Consider the following 27,194-nt stretch of genomic DNA (forward strand, 5'->3'; position numbering starts at 1 on the left):
GCCCAGCAAGAACAATTTTTAAGCAGAAACAACTCACCAGTGGCTCTGGTTTCTGTCCCACCCAATCATCATGAAGCCCACAGATCCCGAAATTTTTGAAACCTCAATTTTAAATACTCTCGGGTTTAAACGCTTCCTGGGTTCCAAAAATTCTCGTTCTAAAATACTAGATTCTGTCTTGCTTTTAGAAGAATTCCCAAATTTCCAGATCATACCACCTGTCTGGATTTTCAGCTTGCTGAGCAAAATCGTCAGAGCAGATATTCTCAATCCATACAGAAAAATAAACAACCAACCATCAGCAGGAATGAGAAGTGCTCTCTTTGCCCAGCTTCCTTCAACATGTTAAAACCCAGCTCCACCTCTTGCACGCAGTGGCTTTTCTGAACCACAGTGATTGCCGTCTTCTTTGAAATCCAGGATCACTCACTATAGGAAGCCACAGAGGAAAACAGCGGTGTGCAGTCAAACACAACTGACAATAAATGCTAACCATGCCAAGTCCTAATGAGCGGTTTCAGTAAGCTACCTAACTTCTCTGAGCCTTAGTTTCCTCATCTGAAAAAAGAAGCTTATAATCCCCTATTTGGTTGGTGGTGATTCAAAACACAAAAACAACCTATAAAGTAACTAACGTGGTAATTAGTATGCATCAGTTCATCAATAAACAAGGGTTATCACCATCACTGGTCACTTAATTCCACAGATCCCCATCTCTGAACTGATCTAGGCACCTGCTTGGTCAGCTCCTAGTAATCAGTAATCTAGTCTCACCCTTCATTCCCACCCCTCCACCACCACACCACCATCCCTGCCTCACCCTACTCACATTGCCCCGTGGGCCTTGCATAGACTTATGCAACCAGTAAGGACTCAGAACGAACAAAACAAACAAGTCTAAATATTGCAAAATCCACTCCCTTCCACCCCAAAAAAGGTAGGGCGGTATCTTGGATGCTTCTTATTAACTGGGCCTCTCCCTCAGTCTTTTCCAGATAAAGAAACTAAAGCACAGTACTTAAATGCTCCAAATTATAGTCTGCCAGTGAGTGTAACATGAATTCAAAGCACTCTGTGTTGGATCTTACAAAATGAACATCTACAAACAAAGCCCAAAGGACTGGCCTCATGCTGGGTGGCTCCCATCCTGTCTTCAGGACTGACCTACCTTTCTTAACCTGTCGCACTTCAGTCTCCTCATCTGTGCACAAGAGCAGATGAGTTCAGTGAGGGGAACCTACACCTGAGTGATAAAGCATTCTGTTGCTGTTCAGCAGAGGGATGACGGACAGGGACCAGGCACAAGAAGGCTGAGTTTTGACTGAGTTGAGGGTCAAGAGAGCACAGAATGGTAGGGAAGTCCCACTGCAAGACAAATCTTAATCAGAATGTATTTCCACAAGTCTGAGATCTTATTTTTCTTCCCACATGGATAGCTTTGAAAATGACAGGCATTTGATGCATTTATACACTATGTGCTCATTACTATGGTGGTTTCTTTTTTGTAATTTCCTTTGTTGTTGTTGTCCAGTCATCGAGTCGTGTCTGACTCTTTGCAACCCCATGGACTGCAGTTATTTCCTTAAAGACTGATATTAAGTTGATTATTAAGTGCTCAGACAAATGAAGTTATTGCAGAATTAAGGAAATTTTAAAAATTTTAAGGAAATGTCAGGCAAGTTCTTTTTACATACATTTTTCTCTTCAACAGTTAAGGAAACTGAGGCATTCACTGCTCTGATGACCATCTGCTGGTGATCCGCTCCAGCTAACCAGCAGGAAAGAGGTGAGGTGGGGCTCAACCCACAACTGACTCTGGGGAGACAGAAGAGGGAGCAGAACAGTCTGACTTTCTAGCCAAGAACCACACTGGATCCAGTTATTAACAGCTTTGAATTATACCTTGCCCTACCTCCTCACCTTACAAGGAGCCCCAGAACCTTCCAAGTCTTCCCTCAGGTGTAACTATGACACAATCTCCTCCCAAAGACTTCAGACCAAAGGTACAGCAGAACAACCTCTTCAACCCTCAGATACACATATCTGAGCTGAGTCAACGTTCCCCAGAAGCTTCATAAACTTGAGGGGCAACATTTATCTATCATTTTATCTAAATGACATTTAAGTCCAGTTGTTGAATTTGAAATTATTGCCCAAGAGTGAATGAATTCTCTATGTAATGACAGAAAAAATGGTATTTGAGATGAATTGGCATTCAGAGATGAGCTATGGACATGTACGAATATACTTATATCTTTGTTTTATCTTTTCCTTGGAATTCCAGGAGGACTCTTAGATCAAACTTTATCAATTTCTATGGCTCTTGATGCTCTTTCAAATAGACTATAGTATTTACTTAAACTGAGTACCCTAATATCTGAATATCATTGTCTCTATATTGACTCTATAATTATCTTAATTACATAGTACATATTCATATACTGTGCAATTATTTTTGACCTATTCCAACTGTAAAATGATACAGCAGAGAGGTTTCATTTTATATTTCTTTCATTGCTAATGGCTCAATATGAGTATCTGTACATGTGAGAGAAAGGAGAGTCTGGTAGCAAGGATTTCTACTCCAGAGCCAGACTATCCAGTTCAAAAACTGGACACAATCATTTACCAACTCAGACTTTAAGCCCTTAACTGCTCCAAGTTTCAGCTCCTTTACTGGTTAAAATAATAATAATTTTAAGCAATTTAATTGGGTTAAGGATCCTACATACGTTAGTTTTTAAAGACAGTGAGTGAGTCAACTGGTAATATGCTTACACTATACTTGATATGAGCAATGCTCAAAATTCTCCAAGCCAGGCTTCAACAATACGTGAACCATGAACTTCCAGGTGTTCAAGCAGGTTTTAGAAAAGGCAGAGGAACCAGAGATCAAATTGCCAACATCCACTGGATCATTGAAAGAACAAGAGAGTTCCAAAAAAACATCTATTTCTGCTTTATTGACTATGCCAAAGCCTTTGACTGTGTGGATCACAATAAACTGTGGAAAATTCTGAAAGAGATGGGAATACCAGATCACCTGACCTGCCTCTTGAGAAATCTGTATGCAGGTCAGGAAGCAACAGTTAGAACTGGACATGGACCAACAACTCCTTTTCAACAACAACAACAACATGGAACAACAACTCCTTTTCCAAATAGGAAAAGGAGTAAGTCAAGGCTGTATATTGTCACCTTGCTTATTTAACTTATATGCAGAGTACATCATGAGAAATGCTGGGCTGGATGAAGCACAAGCTGGAAATCAAGATTGCCAGGAGAAATATCAATAACTGCAGATATACAGATGACACCACCCTTATGACAGAAAGTGAAGAAGAACTAAAAAGTCTCTTGATGAAAGTGAAAGAGAAGAGTAAAAAAGTTGGCTTAAAGCGCAACATTCAGAAAACTAAGATCATGGCATCCGGTCCCATCACTTCATGGCAAATAGATGGGGAAACAGTGGTAACAGTGGCAGACTTTATTTTTGAGAGCTCCAAAATCACTGCAGATGGTGGCTGCAGCCATGAAATTAAAAGACACTTAATCCTTGGAAGAAAAGTTATGACCAACCTACACAACATATTAAAAAGCAGAGAAGTTTATTATTTTGCCTACAAAGGTCCGTCTAGTCAAGTCTATGGTTTTTGCAATAGTCATGTGTGGATGTGAGAGTTGGACTACAAAGAAAGCTGAGTGCTGAAGAATTGGTGCTTTTGAACTGTGATGTTGGAGAAGACTCTTGAGAGTCCCTTGGACTGCAACAAGATCCAATCTTAAAGGAAATCAGTCCTGAATATTCATTGGAAGGACTGATGTTGAAGCTGAAATTTCAATACTTTGGCCACCTGATGCAAAGAACTGACTCATTTGAAGACTCTGATGCTAGGAAAGATTGAAGGTGGGAGGAGAAGGGGACGACAGAGAATGAGATGGTTGGATGCCATCACCGACTCAATGGACATGAATTTGAGTAAACTCTGGGAGTTGGTGATGGACAGGGAGGCCTGGCGTGCGGCAGTCCATGGGGTTGCAAAGGGTCGGACACAACTTAGCAACTGAACTGAACTGACTGAACTGATACTTGATACATAATGAACCTTCAATGAACATTAGTGTTTCATTATTATTGTTTATATTTCCTCACCTGGACACTGTTCAAATCTTTAACTCATATCTAACACAGGGATCGAACCTGCGTGGCCTGTGTGTCTTGCATTGCAAGTGGATTCTTTATCCACTGGGCCATCGGGGAAACTTATAACTTTTTTCAGAGCCCCCCAAATGAGAAACTGTATTTGAAGTTTATTAACAAATACCTAAATACACTTAATTTAACTCCACAGGAGTAGCTATTATACAAAACACTATATTACACAAAAAGCTATTATACAAAACCTATTATATAGGTTCTGAGGAAAATGCATCTCCCTAATCTCAAAGAATTCACACAAAGGCTATTTGCTCAGGCTTCTGGGGGAAATTATAGGCTTGACCAAAAAAATATAGTAAAAATAGTATTTTGGAAACAATGCATCCATTGTAAAGCTGAAAGAAACTTGAGATTGCATCTATTCCTGCTAGAAACACCAGTTTCGGGGGCAGTTACTAGGTTGTAGAGGTGGGGTAGATTCTGTGGTCCAAAAAATTGCGAGAAATGTGGTCAGAAACAAAGATGCTGCATTCCTGGGCTTCTTCCTCCTCATAGCTCTTAAGATAGCAATGCTTACCATGAATATTTAAAGACAGAAAAAAAAAATTAATAAATAAAATAAAGACATGTACAAGGGACAAGAGTATTCAGCATTTCCCAAACTTATTTGACCAAGAACAATCTTTAGAGCCACAGATTACCAGCCCATAAGGAAAAAATTCAGCTAGTCCCAAGTCCCACCCTCCTCTTTAACTAAAGCGGGGCCACAGAGAAACAAATGACTTTTCTAAGGGTCAACAACGAGAGGAAGGCTGTGTTCGCTCTGAACTTCACCTTGTCAGAATGTGACTTTTCACATGCTACTGCTTTCCCTCAACCCAGTTTGGTGGGAGAGGGGAGTTGGGGGATAAGGAGGGGCCAGCCACAGAAGCCCAGATGGAAAATCTGATTCCTATGAGGTCAATGGCCATTGAATATCTTTCTTTTTTTTCCCATCTGCTTTCAATACAGGTCAAATTTCACAACCAAAAACAGAAGAAAAAAAAAGAAAAAATCTCTGTATGAGTCCGACAAGAAATCTAGTGTATTTTTCTTACATTACACTATATTTTTAACCTCCCCATTCCACCCCACCCTCAATAGTATTAATATTAACAAGGAGCATGTTAAGTGTAAGGCTGACTTTCACCATGTTCCAAAATCACATCTACCATCAAACACTGGGCCCTTTGCTAATGGGTCCAATTTAGCCCAGAGGACAATCCTCAAAGTGACCAGAATCATCTAAGGATGGTATAGAACCAAACTCGGGTCCACGCATCTGTGCCAATCTACTGACACTGGGCTGCGGGGAAGGAAATTGCATCCTTTATTGTAAGTCTGGGGCTGCCAATGCTCAAAATAACCCTGAAGTCCTCAATGGTCTGGAGGGAACAGTTTTCGTAGGCAAAATCTGGGGATAGGTCTGCAGGGTATGTAACCTTCCTCTGATTGGCTGGAGGTGAGGAGGAAACAGGGTGGTGTCCCAACAATCTCAACCATCAACCTCCAGGCTCTAACCAGTCTGGGGCCCACAGACCTGTTCTCAGCCTGAAGTTATCACCTTTCACCTGCGTGGGAGGCCATGTTACTGAGCCTTCAGGAGGAACAGGGATGGCTGCACCAGAGTCTCTCGACTGCCTTTCCTGTTTCTGCTCACCCTCACTCCCCTAATGAGTAACTATTTGAATCTGCCCTTTGGAACTCAGGGAAGGTCTAGGAGGCTAAAATCTTTTTCCTACAAGCAAGAAGAGGGGGTGAAGAGGAAACGTTAGAATTTTACATAACCTCCTATTCCTTCTGCCTCTCTAACTCAGCTTGCTCCCTGCAAAGCCTGGATCATGTAGGTCTCAGAAAGTGGGGAATACACAATACTAGGAACAGGAGCTTATCTCACTCACCCCTGTCCTGCTCTTTGCAATCGCCCAGCCCATGCAAACCCACAAACCCGCGTAATCACACCTGTCCATGTATTAAAAACTCTTTCGGGGCTCAGAGCTTGGAGTGTTAACTCCCCTGGGCCCGCCAGCATAATAAAGCTGAGTTCTCCAACTCTCCAAGTGTGGTGCTTGGTTTCTGGAGTACTGGTTTCTGCAACATTTCTGGAGGCCCCAGTGACACTCCAACCATGTCGGCCCCTTGTGCCACTGGACTGGTGGCTCGGCCAGGCTGGAGCGAAGGAACCCTGAGGTGAGCGAGCAGGACACCGCCTGACAGTATTCTGGGTTCTTTCAGACTGGCGTTCCGACTCTCTGGACAGCTGAGTCCCGACCAGACTCATTGGAGGGACGGGCCAACTCACCAGGAATGGCCACAGGATCAGGTAAGGCCCCGGGGCCAGTCCCCAGTCGGGCCTGCCCCAGTGGGTAGGAGAGGAGACTGATCAGCTCCTTGGAGCTCCCAGGAAGGGAGCATCAGTTAAGGAAACCTGAGGACTTGGGAGAAGCGACGCACTGTGGTAGACTCTGAAAGATTGTGAGTGCGTAACTGCTGATTGAATGGAGTGAGAGAAACTTTTTTTCTTTTTGGAAACTGCAAAACCAATTCTTCTTGTATATGCAATTAAAAACAACTAGCTTGTTGAAAGGCCTGCCTAGGGAAAAGCTTGAAGTTAACCCTTTCCATGTCCTTGAAACACACACCCAACTTTGCCTGAGACCTCAGTCTTGGGCAAATCAGAACTTTAAGCAAAGAAAAAAAAGGGGGGGTCAAAGAGGTATTTTAAATCTCAAACAGAAAACTGTAAGTTTTCTGTCTGTCTGTATTTATGTATGTCTCAGTGTATGTCTTTTGTTTTTTTCTGATAATATTGTTGAAGTTGTAAATGAGTTCTAATTTAATTGGCATAAAAAAAAGTAAGCGCTTAGAAATCAAACAATTCTAAATACAAGAAAAATTAACCTAAATAAATTTCAGATTCATGTAAACTGGGAAATATTCAATATTAAATATCTAGTATTAATGTTTGTTTGCTAATCTAATAAGGAAGTAGGATGTATGTTTTTAATAAAGAAGATATAAAAAATAAAATTACATTTTATAAAGGGAAAAGAAAGTAGGTCTGACTTATAGGTGGCTGTTACAGAAAGTATTAAAAAGTTTGTGGAAAATTGTGCATGGTTAGAACTAAGTTTAAAATAAATTTAATTAAGTATACCTAAATGAGTTTAAAGTAAGCTGGTGTAAAAACTTAAATTTGCCCTTTCTCTCTGTTAAAAGGACATACTTTCTTCAGATGTTGAACTGCTTTTAATTATAGATTTAAGTTTCCTTACCTCTTAATTGATCTGTTCTATATTTACCTTTGAAATCTTCTGTTAACTTTGGTTAAGTAAATAACTTTTATTTCACAGTGACTTATATGATCCTATCTGACTGTTACAAACCCTTCTGATATTTATTGACAAAACTTCCTAAATAACTTGACTTCCAACTAACTTTGAGATGCTTCAGAGGGCCCGAGACATCCCAAAGAGCTATTAAGCTGCCTGGATTCATTGGACATGTTAAATTACATGGGAAGTACTGTTAAAGGGGTGAAAAATCTTTTTAGGTTATACTGCACGGTTGATGTTACTAATATAGATATCCTAAAATTGTGTGAAATTCATATAGATCTGATATGCCCTGATAAAATATGGTCAATTATAATTCTAGTTATCATATTAAAGTGTTACATATCACAAGAATGACCAGGTTTCTTTGCCAATTACAATAGAGTCAGATTTTAAACATGCCTTCTACGGTTTTACTCTCATGCCTTTAAAAGAATACTGCTAGTTCTTCAGCAGACCCTAACACACTATGTTCCAAAGACAGCTGGCTTCCCAAGGCACTCAGCGGTAAGGAATCCGCCTGCCAGTGCAGGAGACTCAGGACCAATCCCTGGGTTGGGAAGATCCCCTGGAGGAGGGCATGGCAACCCATTCCAGTATTCTGGCCTGGAGAATCCCCTGGACAGAGGAGCCCAGCGGGCTACCGTCCATGGGGCTGCAAAGAGTCGGACACGACTCAACGACCGAGACACCAATGCCAGTTCAACTCCACCTTGAAAAAGGGACAACCGGATGGAAAGGATGAAGACGTCAGTCCCTCGGCCCAAAGGGAGCACCCCCTGTCGGAACTCAGAGAAGCAAAGTTCCAGTCTAACACAAGGATGGACCTTCTCGTCCTCCTGGAGCCCTGCCAAACGCCTGCCATTAGCACCTCTTCCAAATAGGCTTTTGAAAAGTTTGCTAATATACGACTTCAAAGCTCAGGCATTTCACAAGACCTCATCCCCTCTACCTGAGGGCTATGGCCTCCCCCTCCCTGAGGCCCTCAGGGGTATCAGATTTAACTGTGTACAAAAGAAGGTTTATAGCATCGATAAACTGAGGACCTGGTGAGTGCTTGCTGCCTTCCTTCCAACTGTGTGGTTCCTATTTGTAAATTCTGAATCTAGGGTCTAATATTCTTCTACTTCTATGGTTACGGAGTCTTCTCTAGTTCCTCATATTTAATGCAAGGGACACAGATTTCTTTCTAAAGGTAGTTGTAGGAAACCTGCTTTTAAAAATAAACATACAAAAAAGGAAATTTTAAAAAATAAAAAGCCAACTTAAAGAATAATGCTAAGTGAGGAAATTCTTTGGCAGTCCGGTGCCAAAGTCCAATGCCAATTATTTGGCAGTCCAATTGTTAGGACTATACAATTTCACTGCTGAGGGCCGGAGTTCAATCCCTGGTCATGGAACAAAGATGCCACAAGCCATGAAGTATGGTCCCCCCCAAAAAAGAATAATGCTAAATGAACAGCAGTACAAGAGTCTGCAGATATGACCGAAAGTGTGATGATGGCACATGAGTGCCCTAAACCAGACCGTGAATCTCTAGCGCAGGATTCCCAAGAGTCCTGGCAGAAGAGTGCTTGAGTGACTTCACAACTGCTATGATGCCTTATTCCTGGCTCCTCAGCATGTGGTACATAGACATTTCAAGTTGCACCATCAAAGCAATGAATGGATAAAGATTCTAGAGACACTAAGGCAGAAATCTGAGCAATGACTGGGGTCAGGGAAAAGGGTTTGAACCATATTGAGAGTGTGTCAAGTTCTAAACACACACATATCACATCAGGATTTCAAGACCACGGTGGGCATTCATCAACCACACATTTTCACTTCCCCTGAAGCAGAATGTAGCTTCAGAATCCTTCTCAACGCTGCACTCCAGGCACCTAATCAGAAGTAATGGGGACAGAGTAACTTGGAAATATACATTACCACATGTAAAAACAGATAGCCAGTGGGAATTTGTGTATGACTCGGTAACTCAAACCAGGGCTCTGTAACAACCTAGAGGGGTGGGATGGGGAGGGAGGTGGGAGGGAGGGGATATATGTATATCCATGGCCTATTTGCATTGATGGTTGGCAGAAACCAACACAATACTGTAAGGCAATTATCCTTCAATCAAAAATGAATAAATTTTAAAAAGAGTAACATAAATAAATAAATAAATACAAGAATACTGCTAGTTCTTCAAGATATATGGAAAAGACTTTCTAAGATTAAACAGATAAATTTTGTTATTAACAGTAAGCAGGTACCAGACTGGAATTTTGGTCCTCTCTCTGCTTAGAGAACAAAGTTTACTTAGAATGCAGCTTTTGACATTAGATTAAAAATTTCTTTGCCTTTAAGTGATTTATATTTGTTTTTAAAATCTTTTTGTTACTTTGGTAAAGTAAATAAAATTATTTGAGATTATGATACATGTAGACAAAGTTCATCCTGCTTCTACAAAAAAATAACCCCTCACAGTAAGACTTTTGCTATCCTGATGTCCTTAAAACATGGCAATAGTCTGCCCCTAAATCAGGAAATTAAAAAATGGATAAACAGCAGCTAAAAATCAAAGAGCCAGGGCTATGGGAAATCCAAGATGGCCAATTAACTTTTCCCGGCTCCCTGATGGATCTCATTTTTATTTGATGGGTTAAAGCCTTCCCTGGCTACAGTGTTAAGGCCCTCACAATGAGTTCTCAAAAAAAAATTATATTTCACTGAATATTAAGTTATAGTTTTGTTAATTAAGGTCTATGCTTACTAAGACTCTCTTCTGAGATAGCTCCTTGTTATGTTATATTGCTAAAAGTTTCAATTAAGTTATTAAAAAGGACACTCTAAGATTGTTTCTAAAGCTTCTCTCAGTAACCAATCTTTGGATAAAGGTCAGATGCTCCATGATGTACAACCAGGAGATTAACACTTGCCTATAATCATTTAACTGAGTCAGATGACCTGGGGTATACCAGGCTACACCCAATGGAAGTTCTTGACCTAAATTCTTCTTTGTGACCTTACTAATAACTGCTAGCTATATTATTTTCTATGTAGCTTCTTTCAGAAGATTATTTCTTATGGTACCAAATGTGTGACTGAGCCTGTGATAAAATGCTGATATGCAGTTCCATATGAGAGCAGTAATTGTAATAATGTAACTCTAGATACGGGAAGAAGCAACAAGAGGAAATATCTTCCTGGACCAAAAGGCTAGTAAGACAGGTATGGCTCAGAGACTTTTGCTACTTACAAGGCCTGGTCTAGTGACAACACATTGAGTGGCCTGTCAATGGAATCTTTGTTAGACCTGGGAATGAGCCTTCCCAGCACTGTGGGACACAATGACCATGAAATGCCCCCAAAACGTGGTCAAATATGTGGCTATGAAGGGGCCCTGTTGACTGGAAGTTGGCCCTTGCCAGCCACCTCTACAAAGATTAAATCATGACCACTACAAGATGCTGACCTTCAACACCCCCTTGAAAGGAGTTCAGGGTAGAGACCAAAAAAAAAGGCGCTCTGTGCTCTGGGAAACACCCAGAAAAACAGGCCTTCAGATAGTCAAATGTTTTCAGGGAGAGAGTTTTTATGAGTCCAAATTCTTGCATCCTCTCATACGTAGAGAAACACTAATGTCATGAACCAATGTCTGGACCTGGATCTCCTGGATAGCCCCACCACAGCTCTCCTACTTCTATTAATCTTTGGGCCATATATCTTTAACTTTCTTAAGCTTGTTTCTCCAAGTAGTAGTACAACAAAAATATCCCCCAGCCAACATCCAGACAATGCTCAAACAAGCTGCCTTATCATTCGGTGGACTCATCTCCCTCTGTAAATGCACCCCGAGGTCCTCAGGCTACGCTCCCTTTGAGATCTTATATGGGAGACCACCCCCAGTGATAGAAAAAAGCTCAAGGGAGACCACCACCAACTAGCTGCTGGAGATGTCCCGACACCTCCAGGCCCTGGGAAAGTCTTCCGCCATATCAGAAAGGACACCCGTTCCTTTGGGCAATTGGGTTCATCTCTATCAGCCAGGAGAAGAGGTATGGGTTAGATTAAAAACAAAACAAACACTTCAGCCAGTTTGGACAGGCCCTCACAGGGTCATCCTGGCAACCTCGACTGCTGTTAAAGTTACAGGTGTCATCCTTTGGATCCACCACACCAGAGTCAAGAAGGCAGTGGCTTCCTGTGATGACACATGGAAAGCAGCTCGGGACCCCACAAACCTCAAGGTCCGGTTCCAAAGACAACAGCCCCCACCCACGAAGGACGCTGAGCCCTGCTCTAGTCACTCCGGAAGCCGACTAGTCAACACACAGCAGACGCTTGAGGATCCTTCAGCATTGTCCCAGCCATGTTCCGGCCGCTGACTGGTCAACGCATGGCGGAAGCCTGAGGATCCAGCTATCGAAATATCAATGGATTCTCATTGTCAACCCTGGCCTCTATCCCTGATCAATATTATGACTGCTCTTCATTACAGGACCAACTAGACTCCCTGGCTGAGGTGGTTTTACAGAATAGGAGAGAGCTAGACCTACTGACAGCTGAAAAGAGAGGACTCTGCCTCTTCTTGAATGAAAAATGCTTTTATGTAAACCAATCAGAAATAGTCAGGGACATGGCCCAAGAGCTAAGGGAACAAATCATAAAAAGGAGAGAGAAACTAGCTCATTCCTGGGGTAACTGGAATATCTGGAGCTGGCATTGTGGCTTTTCCCTTTAACAGGTCCTTTCTTCACGCTCTTTGTGGCGCTCTTGTTTGGCCCCTGTATTCTCAATGCAATTACCCAGTTGGATTAAATCCATAAAGTTACAAATGCTAATAGCTCAATATAGCCCCCTAAATGATGGGGAGCTCTGAATGTCCTACCAAAACATGAGATGACGCTTTCTACAATGCGTAATAGAAACATCAAGAAAGGGGAATGAAGAGGAAACGTTAAAATTTTACATCACCTCCTGCTCCTTTTGCCTCTGTAACTCAAGCTTGCTCCTTGCAATGTCTGGATCATGTAGGTCTCAGAAAGTGGGGACTCTCAATACTAGGAACTGGAGCTTACTTCACTCACCCTTGTCCTGCTCTTTGCAATCATCCAGCCCCTGAAAACCCACAAACCTGCTTAATCATGCCTGTCCATGTAGAAAAACTCTGTTCAGGGCTCAGAGCTTGGAGTGTTAACTCCTCTGGGCCTGCTGGCATAATAATCCTGAGTTTTCCAACTCTCCAAGTGGGGTGCCTGGTTTCTCGAGTACTGCTTTCTGCAAGGGGCACAGAAAGGCTTTGTCTTTGGGAGGGCCCCACAGGGCCCTGCTTCGTTTCATGGATACTCAAAGGCACTCATTTTGATTTGGGCATGTGTTTGAAAATCTTGGCTTTTTGTTTTTTGTTTGGCCAGGCTGGGCAGTGTGCCCCATCTTAGTTCCCCCACTGGGGCTAGAACCTGTGCCCTCTGCAACCAGAACTTGGAATCTTAACAATCTTTACCAGATGAGATCAGGGTGCTCCATCTATATGGATGGATTAGGGATATTCTAGAGGTATGTCCTATGCTTACACCAAAAGGACACATAAGCCTGGCAAGGTAAGTAGCCTGGGATGGTGCTGAGGGCACATTCCCGAGTCCAGCTGCTGATTCCACAGAATTTGTGATTCCTTGACTCCAACACGTTTGTCAGCTGAATGTAACAGTCAGCTGACTCCTGCTGGAATGTCTGATGCCCTGTGCCTCAAGACAAAGTTTCCTGGGAGGGGCAATCAGAGCCCCAAGACAGGACACAGCTAACCTGACCCTGGCTTTTTAACCTTCACCTGCCTGAAGAACTGCAGCCCTCCACCAATCTCTGCTTGCCAGAACTACCCAAACTGGCTTCTGTGGGTTCAAGGACAACATCACTGACAGTGGTTAGTGGATAAAAGGATGGACAGCCACATGACTGAGAGCATTTACTTGTCCCAGAGCAAAGAACTGATGACAAGATTTCTGGAAATTCCATGGCTTTTTGTGTTTGTATCTTAAAGTGTTCAAACTGGCTGGTTGAAAGGAAGTTTATATACACATTTCAAGAGAAACAAGACAGTATTCAATACTTTCCAGAGTGTGAATATTTATTTTTACTCTTATAACAATTTCATTTTCCACTGAATGAACTACAGGAGCATGGGGAAGAGGCAGTTTTAGATTAAAGTTTACAAGGAAGCAAGTTTTCAGGTTACTGTGGGGCAGGGGGTGGGGGAGACAGCAGTTTGGCTCAAAGTTTTTAATGATAAGCTTGCAAAATTTTTACTACAGACAACTAAGTAAAAGCTTTGAGTTAAGTACATTCAATATATGCATATTTCTTTCAAAATTACAAGTACTACTGTACATATGTATCTTTAAATGATGTGCGTTACAAAATAAAAAGATGAAACAGAGGAAATAAAACCTATTAGCTTAATTCAGTTCAGTTCAGCTTAATTACTTAAGGCAAAAAACTTCTTGCTCACTACAACTTTGTAACTAATATTTTTAATGGAAGCAATAAATTAAGTATGCTTCATTATCTTTGAAAACCCCAGTTAATTACTTTGCCATCAAGTGCTTGAATGACTGCTTCCAAGCTCAGTGTCCTGAAACATTTTGCTTTAATGGCTGTCGAGGGTGACAAGGATAGATATACTGGAAAAACAGAAGAACACGCTTAGCTCTCCTTCCTAAATCTTGATACTTCTCTGTCTATCTACCAGTTATACAAAGCTCCTTGATGAGATTCAACTGGTCAGTTTTGATCAACTGCTCTTGCAAATGAGTCAGGTGTGACTTTTTTTAAATTCAACAAATAGACTCAAAACTTACTGACACTCTTCACCTAAAACACTTTAACAGGTAGACAATTTTGCTTCCAAGCTTTTTCTTTGTGGAGGGGGAGAGTTTTGGTTTTTTAAAAACTTTTTATTTTATATTATAGCCAATTAAGAACACTGTGATAGTGTTAGGTGGACAGCAAACAGACTCAGTCACACATATATGTGTGTCCACTTTCCTCCAAAGTTTCAATGACTCATAAATCTAGCATATTTCTTGGCAACATGCTCACAGTCACTGCAAACATTTCCAAATGGTTATTTCCAAATGCCTCTGTAGCATAAAGTACTTTTGAAATGTGGCCCCTCTCCCTCTCCTTGTGTGAACTTCACGTTGATCTTGGATTGTTCCTGCTCTCAAAGTAACAACTTCTGATGCGTGAGGGGTGTGTGTGTGTGTGTGTGTCCTGCTCGCAAAGTAACAACTACTACTGATGTGTGTGTTGGGGGGGGGGGGGTGTGCGCGCGCGCTCAGTCACATCCCCCTCTGACTCTATGGACTGTAACCCACTAGGCTCCTCTGTCCACGGGATTCTCCAGGCAGAAATACTGGAGTGGGTTGCCATTTCCTTGTCCAGGGGATCTTTTCGACCGGGGATGGAGTCTCCTGCGGCTCCTGCAGGTTCTTTACCACTGAGTCACCTGGGAAGACAACCGCAACTACCAGAAGTGGCAACATGGAAACCTTGTCTTTTGCTAAAGAAAAATGCAGACACCGGGAAACTCAATTACTCTTAGATGTGTGTCTGCAAGAGAACCAGGGAGGATAAGTGGTGGAGAGATGGTCACACCCCCTGTCCAGAGCGTTACAATGGATAATAAAGCATCTGCCATCTGAAGCTGCGATGCTTTTTGGACACATATCCAAGAAGGTGACTGCTCAACTTCAGCCCCCTGGCTGAAGGGAGATGGATGAGAGAGAGTGAATCTCAGGATACCTGTAACCCACTCACAGGTAAGTCTCCATTCACTGTTTGAGAGGTGCCATGATTTAAAAGCCTTTGTGTTTATAAAACCTCATAACTTCATGATATGGTCACTGGCAAATTGCAACACTTCTCAATATGCTGAGGATTCCTCACCCCTTCCTCCTGAGAAAATCACACTCCCCAAACAAGATACCAAATCTAGAAGGCACCACTGACAAGAGACTTGACATAATACAGCTTGACTTCTTTCTTAAATATTTGCAAAATTATAAATAGGTTTCATATGTTCCTTCAACAGCCCATAGAATTGTCATGCGCCTCCTTCTTTGGATGCTAACCTATTTCATTCATAAGGGTCTGAACCTAATCGCTCATACACAAATTCCAGGCAGTGGGCTGGAGCTCAATGGGGCAAATGGCTTTAACTGGCCTGGTATCCCAGTGAGCGGCTCTCAGCCTTGGCTGTACACACATTAGAACCACTGGGAGCTCTCAAAGAATACCAATTCCCTTACCCGAGAGACTCGATGGAATCAGTCAGGAGTGTGACCTGAGTGCCCGGAATTCTGAAAGCTGCCAGGTGCTCCTATTGTACAGTCAACACCAAGAACCTGGACATGAACTTGCAAACTGACACAGGAGCTAGGGAACACCCTTCCCTGCCCCCAGGCAGGGCCCTGATGTTCATCAAAAGTAAGCTCTCAAGTGATACCTTCAGTCATCAACCACAAGGCCAAAGGTGATTTCAAGAAAAGATACTGAGAGGCTATTTCAGGTGTATGGGGCTGAGCTGTTTTTACAACACTTCTGACACCAAATGTGGATTTTTTTTCCTCCAGACACCAGCCAATTCTGACACCAACTGGGTACCCAAATATTCATTTCAGTTCTGTCAGAAACTAGCTGAAGTTAGCCCAGACCCCACATATTAAGGGCTTAGTCCCACAAGAATGCCCTCTGCGGGCATCAGCTGCAAATGGGGTGCCCAGGGAGATCATAAATTTGGCAGTTCTGTGAATTCAGGGCTCCTCATGAATTCCAAGGTATGAAAATTTGCTTGCACAGCTAAGATTCCAGAAAACATTCTACTTACTACTGCAGTTTATTAGAAAGAATACGACTTAGGAGCAGTCACATGGAAGAGATACAGAGGGTGAGGTATGGGGGAGGGTCGGCAAGCTTCCTGGCTTCTTCTCTGGACAGCCTGCCTCTATTAGTATCTTGATGTGCCTATCAACCCAGAAGGTCTCCCAACAGCTTCTTCCAGTGTCTGTGTAACTCAATCCCTAGCACCCTTTCCCTTCCCAGAGGTCAGCCTGTAGGGCTGAAAAGTCCCAACCTTCTAATTACTTGGTCTTTCTGGGGACCCTTGATGATACAGTGGAAGTGACAAATAGACTCAAGGAACTAGATCTGATAAACAGAGTGCCTGAGGAACTATGGTCTGAGGTTCATGACATTGCACAGGAGGCAGTAATCAAGACCAAATGCAAAAAGGCAAAATGGTTGTCTGAGGAGGCTTTACGAACAGCTGAGAAAATAAGTGAAAGGCAAAGGAGAAAAGGAAAGGTCTACCCATTTGAATGCAGAGTTCCAAAGAATAGCAAGGAGAGATAAGAAAGCCTTCCTCAGTGATCAAAGGAAGAAACAGAGGAAAACAATAGAATGGGAAAGACTAGAGATGTCTTCAAGAAAATCAGAGATACCAAGGGAACATTTCATGCAAAGATGGGCTCAATAAAGGACAGAAATGGTATGGACCTAACAGAAGCAGAAGATATTAAGTGGCAAGAATATACAGAAAAACTATACAAAAAAGATCTTCATGACCCAGAATACTACGATGATGTGATCACTCACCTAAGAGCCAGACATCCTGGAATGTGAAGTCAAGTGGGCCTTAGGAAGCATCACTACGAACAAAGCTAGTGGAGGTGATGGAATTCCACTTGAGCTATTTCAAATCCTGAAAGATGACGCTGTGAAAGTGCTTCACTCAATATGCCAGCAAATTTGGAAAACTCAGCAGTAGCCACAGGACTGGAAAAGGTCAGTTTTCATTCCACTCCCAAAGAAAGACAATGCCAAAGAATGTTCAAACTACCACAGAATTGTACTCATGTCACATGCTAGCAAAGTAATACTCAAAATTCTCCAAGCCAGGTTTCAACAGTACATGAACCATGAACTTCCAGATGTTCCAGCTGCATTTAGCAAAGGCAGAAGAAACAGAGATCAAGTTGCCAACATCTGCCGGATCACAGAAAAAGAGAGTTCCAGAAAAACATCTACTCCTGCTTTATTGATTATGCTAAAGCCTTTGACTGTGTGGATCACAATAAACTGTGGAAAATTCTGAAAGAGATGGAAATACCAGACCACCTTACCTGCCTCCTGCAAAACCTGTATGCAGGTCAAGAAGCAACAGTTAGAACCAGACATGGCACAATGGACTGGTTCCAAATAGGAAAAGGAGTATGTCAAGGCTGTATATTGTCACCCTACTTATTTAACTTATATGCAGAGTACATCATGCGAAATGCCAGGCTGGATGAAGCACAAGCTGGAATCAAGATTGCCGGGAGAAATTTATCAATAACCTCAGATATGCAGATGATACCACACTTATGGCAGAAAGTGAAGAGGAACTAAAGAGCCTCTTGATGAAGGTGAAAGAGGAGAGTGAAAAAGTTGGCTTAAAACTCAACATTCAGAAAACTAAGATCATGGCATACGGTCCCATCACTTCATGGCAAACAGATGGGGAAAGAGTGGAAACAGTGGCAGACTTTATTCTGGGGGACTCCAAAATCACTGCAGATGGTGACCGCAGCCATGAAATTAAGACACGCTCCTTGGAAGAAAAACTATGACCAACCTAGACAGCATATTAAAAAGAGACATTACTTTGCCAACAAAGGTCCATTTAATCAAAGTTACAGTTTTTCCAGTAGTCCTGTATGGATGTGAGAGTTGGACTATAAAGAAAGCTGAGCACTATAAAGAAAGAATTGATGCTTTTTGAACTGTGGTGTTGGAGAAGACTCTTAAGAGTCCCTTGGACTGAAAGGAGATCCAACCAGTCCATCCAAAAGGAAATCAGTCCTGAATATTCATTGGAAGGACTGATGCTGAAGTTGAAACTCCAATACTTTGGCCACCTGATGCAAAGAACAGACTCAGTGGAAAAGACCCTGATGCGGGGAAAGATTGAAGGCAGGAGAAGAGGATGACAGAGGATGAGATGGTTGGATGGCGTCACTGACTCAATGGACATGAGCAAGCTCCGCAAATTTGTGATGGACAGGGAAGCCTGGCATGCTGCAGCCCATGGGGTCACAAAGAGTTGGACATAACTGAGCGACTGAACTAATTCTGGTGACCAGTCCCATCCTGAGGCTACCTAGGATCCCTCCCCACCCTCATCTAAGGCATACATTAGCATAAAATCAGGAGTGGAAAGGTGCCCCACTGTGAATAACAAAAGATGTTTTTACCATCCCTATCTCTCTGGACATGCCAAGGGTTCTAGAAGCTGTGTCAGGAACCAGAGACAAACACCAAATATATATTTCTTATTATATCACAAGGGCCAATACTAATGCCAATCAACATCATTCCTAATACTTCCCAGGAAGCCTACCACAATGTCTGGTACTAGAAAATGCTCAATAAATACTGCGCTGACGAAATATTTGACTTTGTACACGAACACACCCACCTTGGCAAATAGTTTTGCCACCTCTTTCAGGGAAAAAGTCCTCACAATTTTGGTCCCCAAATCTGAGACTACTTCATCCATCTTCTCCCTCCCACTTTCTATCAAAGCCCAATTTCCCCACCTGTGTTCTCAAAACCAGTGTTCACCTTCTCTGAAGCCTGGCCCTAGCATTTGTTTCTCACTCACATATCTTTAGCCTCTCCCTCTGTACCAGAAACTTTCCATCAGCGTTAGAATATGTTCAAGTCTCTTCAATCTCAGTTTGAAAAAACAAACAAAGGCAGGCCACAGACCTCCCCACCCCAATTCCTGCCTACCCTGTAGGTGTACCTGGCTTCTCAGTCTTAACCAGTTTCTCCTCTTCTTCTGAGCACAATGATCAAACTCTCCAAAGCCAGCCTCCCCCCATCGCATTCTACACCCATCTTTGGGTGATCTTTTTAAAGGATCTCTTCCTCTTAGGAACTGAGCTAGGGGTGTTCTGGAGATCTTTTTCATATGGTGTGTGCTGCGCTTAGTCGCTCAGTCGTGTCCGACTCTTTGCAACCCCATGGACTGTAGCCCAGCAGGTTCCTCTGTCCACGGGATTCTCTAGGCAAGAATACTGGAGTGGGCTGCCATGCCCTCCACCAGGGGATCTTCTCAACCGAGGGATCGAACCCAGGTCTCCTGCATTGCAGGCAGATTCTTTACCGTCTAAACCACCAGGGATATGCAAGGACTATTTATTTGCAACGGCCCCGAAATACGTATTTCCATCCCAGATCTCTTTCAGGAGTTCCCTCTGCCTACTCCCTGACTCCACCTGGAATGCCTCAAAAGCAAACAGACTCAAGTGGAATTACCTTCCCTCCCCCACCTGTGCCAAACCCACTCCTCCCCTAGTCCCCTTCAACTGAAAATGGTTTCACCATCCTATTCCACTCAGGTATTTATGCCAAACTTTTAAATCAGCTTTGATAGCTTCCCTCCAACAACTATACCCAAACAGTAACTACCTTCTTACTGATTTCTAACTACAAACTCAGTATCTCTCACGCTCTCCATCCGTCCCCAATCTACTCCCCTCTCTACCCCTGGGTGCCTGCAAAAGCCTTTCCACTCTCGGGCCACGCCCCATTCTCCCCCTCCCCAGCGTGTGGACAGGCTGTGCCCACACAAAGTGACTGGCTCAGGGGACTGCCTCTGGCCTGACCTAGTGGGACAAGCAGTACATCTTTTCTAGTTGGTCCACCCAGAAGGGAGTCTTTTTCTGGTTTGCACAGACAACATGTATGCCAATAGGGCCTCACAGCAGTGAGGATGATCATTTTTAAAACCCAAATCTAATCATCTTATCTCTCATTTAAAAGTTTTCAATGAGTTCCCACTACCTTTTCATTAAAAGTGCAAAGTCCAAAAGATGACCCAAGAGGACTCATCCCAAGCTACATTCCTTCTTTGGTCTCAACCATTTCAACCTGGAACACTAAACCCTAATTCACCTGACTTCTACTCATTTTTAAGGCCTCATTTTAAGTACCTCTTTTCAGCAAGACCTATCCTAAGAAATCCCCTCCCTTAATCTGGGTTAGGTCTCCAGGTGAAATGGCCTCCAGACACTTGTGCTTTTCTGAAGTACCACTTATGACTGTAATTGCCTATGTGACTATGTGCTTGTCTGTCCCCCTGTCCTTGAGACACTAGACTAAATGGTTCGTAAAGGAAGAGAATTTCTATCCCATTCACAGCTGTAGGCCAGAAATGACAATGCCTAGAAACAGGTGCTCAGTAAATAGTAGTTCAATGAGTAAACAGGTCTTTCAAGTTCACAGGACCCTCCCATACAATCTGGCTCCCTCTTTAGCAAAAGAAAAATTCATCACGGGAGGAAGTTCTTAGTAAATTTACTGCACTGATTATCAAGTACACGTAGACTCCTGATTGGAAATACTAGTATGATCAATGAATCAGAAATTCTGGGTGCTTAATGGTTCTGGATTTGTATTTGTGATTATAATCCTCTTTTAAGCTTCCAGGACCAGTTTCCTGTGTGCAGTCACACAGGACCTATGCTCTGCTTAATGCTCAGTTGTCTGTTACCATCTTAAAATTCATGTTTAAAGAAGGGGACCCACAAGCTCTGTAGCCAACCTAAAGCCTTACAAATTAGTCTGATTTCTGCAAGGGGCCCAATGAATAGCCAGTCCCTAGCTAAAGATGCATCTTTTATAACCAAGACAATGTTTTTAACCTCCCTAAGGTCTATAGTATACTTGCAGGATTATACACGAGGATTATACTTGCAGGACATTATTTTCTTCTGGTAAGTAAAATCATATATTACTTAATAATTCTCTTCTGTAAAATTAGTATTTCTCAGACTACAGAAACACAGAGTTTTCCTAGTTATTGATGTTGGGCAAAAAAAATTTAATTTCTTTTAAAACTAAATTCTACTCTAAACATAATTTACACCAAGTCTCATTATTAAATTTTTGCTTAGAATTTTGTATGACGTTCTCATATGAGAGACTGTGTTGATTTTTTCAAATCAACAACCATGGTCCATTGATACTTCATCAGCTTAAAAAACAATTGAAAGACATCAAGCAATTAAAATAAGAAAAATGAAAACTGCTGTAGGATTCCCTTTTAGCTTCCACATTTTAAACTGTAGAAATTTGACAGCCACATCAAACACTTAAAATTTCTTTGGAGACAAAGTCTGGCAAGATATACATGGCCATTCAGAAAGAACACTGATTCAGTCATCTTTATTATAAAAATATTTAAAGTGTTAGCTTCTCTAGTCATTAGGAGTTTAAAGTTAATTATGTTCAGTATACAGTTTAGTTAATAAATGTCTAAAGCATTTTAAATATTCACTCATTATTTTTTTTGTCAACTAGGTAACTATGCTCCCCAGGGGACATCTAACAATGTCTGGAGACGTTTTTGGTTGTTATAACTAGACAGAGGGGACCAGTGGCATCCAGTGGGTTGAGCCAGGAACACTGATACACAGCTTACAATACACAGGACAATCCCAACAGGAAATTATCTGGCCCAAAATGTCAGAAGTGCCAGTGAAGGAACTCTGGTCTAAGCATACATGTATTTGCCACATACAGGCAACAAGGACATATGACAACCTTACGCCATGTCTCCTGTGTCAAAGCCAGTGTGGTTAAAAATACAGACAGACCCCAGGAGAAACACCAGATTTATAAGAACAGTCATTTGGGAACTCCCTTTTAAGACAGGGAGTAAGGCAGCTGACAGCTTGAATTAGAACTATAAATAAAGAGTAACACAATTCCGTGGTTGGCCCATAAAAAGACTACTTTTGGCAGTGCAGGTGACCTAATCTACACGTCATAGAAAACAGAAATTGAGACTGAGATCACTTTCAATAGTATTAATTTGTTTCCTGCCACCTCATTTCAGAAAAATGTACAACATATATATCATAGGTCAGAATTTTTCATTCACTTGAGAATGTGATCACCAGGTGTAGCAGTTTATAAGAGATTTGAAAACACGATGAATAAATCAAATTTGATTTCTTGTGTTTTAACAAAGAAGAAAAGCCAATATTTAAAATCACTGTTTACTTTTTTTTTTTTTTTAATAAAGTTTGTTCAATTATTGGGTAGGGAAGCTCTGGTCACACTGGGCTAGAATTTCTGTACAATTAGAGGGAGAGAATGGCCGCTACCTGCCCAGGTGTTGGCAGGTCCTCCACAGGTCACCTGGAACCAATTACAGTCCATTTAGCTCCTCCCATACATTACCTATTTAGTTCCTGTAGATCTGTAGTGTATTTTTTTTTTCCTGGCCAAACCAAGCAACATGTGGCGATCTTTGCTTCCATACCAGGGATTGAACCGGTGGCCCCTGCAATGGAAGCTCAGAGAGTCATAACCACCGGACCACCAGGGAAGTCCCTAAATTTCATTTTGTATATAGTCAATCCTGCTTGTGCTCAGTCACTAACTCCTGTCTTATTCGACAATTTGGGCTGTAGCCCACCAGAAGATAGTTCAGAGTTCTCAAGAAAAACAGTTCTTCAGTGTTAAGCCACAAAACTGCAAATGCAAAAGAACTAGAGGACTTCTCGGTGGTCCAGTGGCTAGGAATCCGCCTGCCAATGCAGGGGACACGGGTTGGCCTCCTGGTGCAGGAAGATCCCACGTGCCACAACCACTGAAGCAAATGCTCCTCAGCAAGAACCCACCGAAATGAGAAGCCCACACACTGCAACTAAAGAGAAGCCTGCCGGCGCCAAAGAGAGGAAGTCCCCGCAGCGACGAAGACCCAACATGACCAAAGAGTAATAAGCAGTAACTAGTGACTGGAAGCTGTCCTATAATTAATCGAGGATGAACTATATTTAATGAAGAATGAAATCCAGTACACGTTTAGGGCCAAAGCTGAGAAGTTACTTTCCAACGTCAGGCTGAAGGAAAGGCAGAGGACCTAACTGCAACCTTCCAACCCTCACGGTAAGATGGAAGGGAAAAAAAAAAAATCAACTTCTTTTATCTACCAATAAAACTCTGTAAAAGTAAATTCATCGTGTGTTACCTTATTTTTAAGCATGGAACAGTCAGCCATTTCTGAGAACTCCAAAGTTTCCCTGAACGGCCATCCTGAAGACCGGCTAAAAATCCGTGAAGGTTTAATGATTAAGCCACAGCAGAAAGCCATTTTCCTTAATCCGGGGCAGTGGGGTTGGAACTGCCTGGGCTCCTAGCAGGTAACTTACACTGATCTTTAAAAACCATTCAGCCCTCTTCCTCCCCTCTGTAAAACAAATCTGCCCTTCAGAACAGCTCTAAAAGGGGGTGGGCGGGTGGGGTGGGCAGGATGCCCAGAGAAGCTTACAAGTGTCCGGCCGGATGCTCACCTGGCCCTCACCAAATGCAGACCACAAAAAGCTGTGGTCTTGTTCTCGTCTCCAGGCACCACACTTTACATCCCCTCAATTTGCCTCTTGTCCTACTACTTGTAAAATGAAGACTGACTTCCCCCTAGAACGAAATAGCAAAGCCAACGAGTGTGCAGGAGGCCCAGGTGACTACAAGACTCACCTCCAACCGGGCAGCCCGCAAGGCCCAGCCTGGATGCACGGGCGACCTATCATCCACCGAGAAAGATGAGAAATGTGTAGCAGGCTGGGATGCCTGTGTTTTGCTGGCATCCAGGAACAGAGCTGCAAGGCAGAAGGGAAAAGAGCTGTGAGGGAGAGCTTCTTCCACCTTAAAAAGCTAATCAACAAAAACTGGAAACATCTGAATCAGAAATTGGGCGCTAACAACACAAGACCAGAAAGAAACCTAGGAAGGGAATAGAATGCGTTCAAGAACAATCACCTGTTTCACTACCGAGCCAGCAGCGCGCGTTTTCTAGACGTGGCGTGAAGCATGCAGAGCAAACGGGGAGGTGGGGAGACGCGTGAGGGCTTCGGAGCCCCTAGAGCAGCGTCTCTTTTCCAGTGGTTAGCCTCTAGGGTGAGTCATTTAACATCCCGGCGCAGGCTTCTTTCTTTATCAGTAAAATGTGGGTAGTAAATACCTCTCCGCAGCGCCACGTTTAGGATTAAGCGAAGTTAAAGCCTCTGGCCCCCAAGACACCACAGTGAGTAACTGTTCGCTCCCGGCCTCTTCACGCCCGCAGCCGCCAACTCCAGATTCCTAAGCTACTACTCGCTACGTGAACCAGGGGGAAAGACAGCAGAAATAAGTGGCTTCCAGGTGATACTGGGCACCAAAGTCCTAGCCCCAGGCTCCCCGAACCGGACGGAAGAGTTGGGTCGAGGCAGGGCGCTCTGCACCACCCCCGGTACCGGACGCACAAGCTGGAAGTGGATTCCCACCGCGCATCCTCTTTCTCCTGCTCCGGCTCCGCGTCCTCTTTCCCGAAGGAGCTGACCCCACTCGCTGCAGCCGGGCCCTGGCTAAGTGGCGGCTTCCTCCTTCCCGCCTATCCTTCCTATTTCCTCCCCTGCAGCCAGGCAAACGAGCAGGAGACCTGGTGGGGCGTTGGTTACCTGCAGCGAGCGCCTGGCCCGGAAGACGCTGGAGGGTGCCGGGCAGCGCGGGTCGGCTCTCGCCCGGCGCTGCTCCGCGCTAGGCTGACTGAGCTCGTGGCGCCGGAGGACCTCGCGGCGGGGCCTGGGGCCGCCCACCCTCGCGCCGGTGCACCACGCCCTGGGCCCGCCCCTCTGGGCCCCGCCCCTCTAGGCCCCGCCCAGCGCATCCCTGCCTCGCAGACTGCTTCCTTGGGCCTCCTGGCCCAAGTCAGCGCGCCCTCTGGGCATTTCGTTGTCTGGAGGAAGTGCTGAACTCTGCGAGCTTCCTCTTTCTCTTTCCTTAGGTTGACTTGGGTTCTTAGTTGGGAGAACCGCTTAGGGACTGAGCCCTTGAGTGGGGTCTTCAGAATTTTATACCCCCTTCCTGGGAGGCAGGAACGGCGGGAAGCGCTGTCTTTTCTAATTTAAAAAATAGGTTTTATAACCAAAGGAAAAAAAATTTTCTGGAGGTCTTTATATTGTGTTAAAATTAGATGTGACCATTGGGTTTGTTTGTTCGTTTTCCTTGATGAGAGATGCCTACAGGGCCCTGTGGGTCTCCTGAACACAAGGCCTTTCTGTGTCCCCCAGTTCTTTGATTATAGGAAACAGCCTCCATTCAGCCTCCATGACCTTCCCTGAGTTCCACTGGGCAGATTCAAGCCGTTGTTAAGACCAGGGAGAAACAATCAAGAGCAGCCCTGGGGAAAGGTCCCTTTTCCTCATCAACAAATACACACACAATATCTTTGAACTGTTCCACAAATACCCAAACGGGGTATACTGCCCAGGAGCATGTAGACCCCAGAGCCGTTAGACCTGAAGGTTGATGATGCTGACTTATCTCACCACCAACCCATCAGAAAAATGCCTGCGAGCTGATCACACCGTCTTTGAACAGGTAATACAAAACTTCTCACTATCCTCCCCAAGTTGGGACATACAGTTTTGAGGGCAGTTAGCCCACTGTGTCCCCCTCTGTCTGGAAAAGTAATAAAGCGATCCTTTTCTACTTTACCCAAAATTCTGTCTCCAAGATTCAATTAGGCAACAGTGTACAGAGAAGCTGAACTTTCGGCATCATGAGATTTACTTACTAAAAAATTTAGTATTTTTAAAAACTCATTACGTTTGTGTGTGAGTGTGTGTGCACACGTGCCAAGTCGTGCCTGACTCTTTGCGACCCCATGGATTGTAGACCACCAGGCTCCTCTATCCATGGGATTTTCTAGGCAAGAATACTGCGTTGAGTTGCCATGCCCTCCTCCAGGGGATCTTCCCAACCCAGGGATCGAACCCGCGTGTCTTATGTCTCCTGCTTTGGCAGGTGGGTTCTTTACCAAAAACTAAAGCTGTGGAATAATCCTCAGTGCTATGCAAAGTAGAAAACCCCCCTCCTGCCCTCACTGCGGGTAGCATTGTGTCAGTTATAAATGTCGGCACAATCTCCTTCATAGCAAAAGGAATATTGTGTCTGTTTTTTATTCCATTGGTTTTTTAACTCCTGGAGTGCAGAACAGGTTACTTATCTTCATATCACTTAATTCATTCAACACATATGCATTGAAGTAAATGAAGGAACTAACTGAATACAGTCAGTTCCCTACCCACAGGTTCCTGTGGGGGCTGTGGGGTAAAGCTGAGGTGCTGTGGGTGGGTGGGTTTCCCTGTAACAGGAAGTTTGCCTAGTGTCCTTCATTCTAATCAAAGGGGGTCATTTCTCAGGGGAGACGCGTGAACCCAAAGAGAAGGGCTGGGACCCACTGACTCTCTGAGGCTCACCTTCTTGGGCTTTGGACTTGATGGTGTTAGATGCCCTCGGGACAGGGGTGTTTGCATAGATATGTCCACACAGAGCAGAAGATGACAGTGCCAGGTAAGTGGAACATAAATTAGCTACTCAGCAGCACACACAGGTTTCAAGTCAACCCACCTGTCTCTTTTACGGAGAGCTGGCCTTTTCTCTTCTAGATGTTGGAACATTCTGAGAGGACTGCTTGGACTCTCCTGCCCCCGACCCCTGTGCCAGAGCATTGCTGGGCAAAGCAGCAACAAGCAGGCCAGCCATCCCGACAATGGGGGAGTCACTAGTGAGATATCCCTGGAGGG

General features: G+C 43.6%; 1 protein-coding gene across 9 annotated transcripts in view; it reads right to left on the reverse strand.

The window, feature by feature from the left end:
* GCNT1 (glucosaminyl (N-acetyl) transferase 1) overlaps window positions 1-25,210 on the reverse strand; it is a 201,947-nt gene extending 176,737 nt beyond the window's left edge. The window contains exons 1-4 of one of the 9 annotated variants that reach the window (XR_011492760.1): window positions 25,065-25,210; window positions 24,106-24,227; window positions 22,807-22,909; window positions 1,695-1,815 (exon numbers count right to left, since the gene is read on the reverse strand). The gene's annotated coding sequence lies outside the window, so the exon portion shown is untranslated. Of the gene's footprint in view, window positions 1-1,694; window positions 1,816-22,806; window positions 23,563-23,599; window positions 23,831-24,105; window positions 24,228-24,387; window positions 25,036-25,064 lie in introns of those variants that run through there. The other 8 variants (XM_070480327.1, XR_011492759.1, XM_020877615.2 and 5 more) reach the window with 8 other exon arrangements.
* Between the last annotated feature and the right edge of the window lie 1,984 nt (window positions 25,211-27,194).

This window comes from Odocoileus virginianus, chromosome 18 (genome assembly GCF_023699985.2).
Source record: "Odocoileus virginianus isolate 20LAN1187 ecotype Illinois chromosome 18, Ovbor_1.2, whole genome shotgun sequence".
NCBI lineage: Eukaryota > Metazoa > Chordata > Mammalia > Artiodactyla > Cervidae > Odocoileus > Odocoileus virginianus.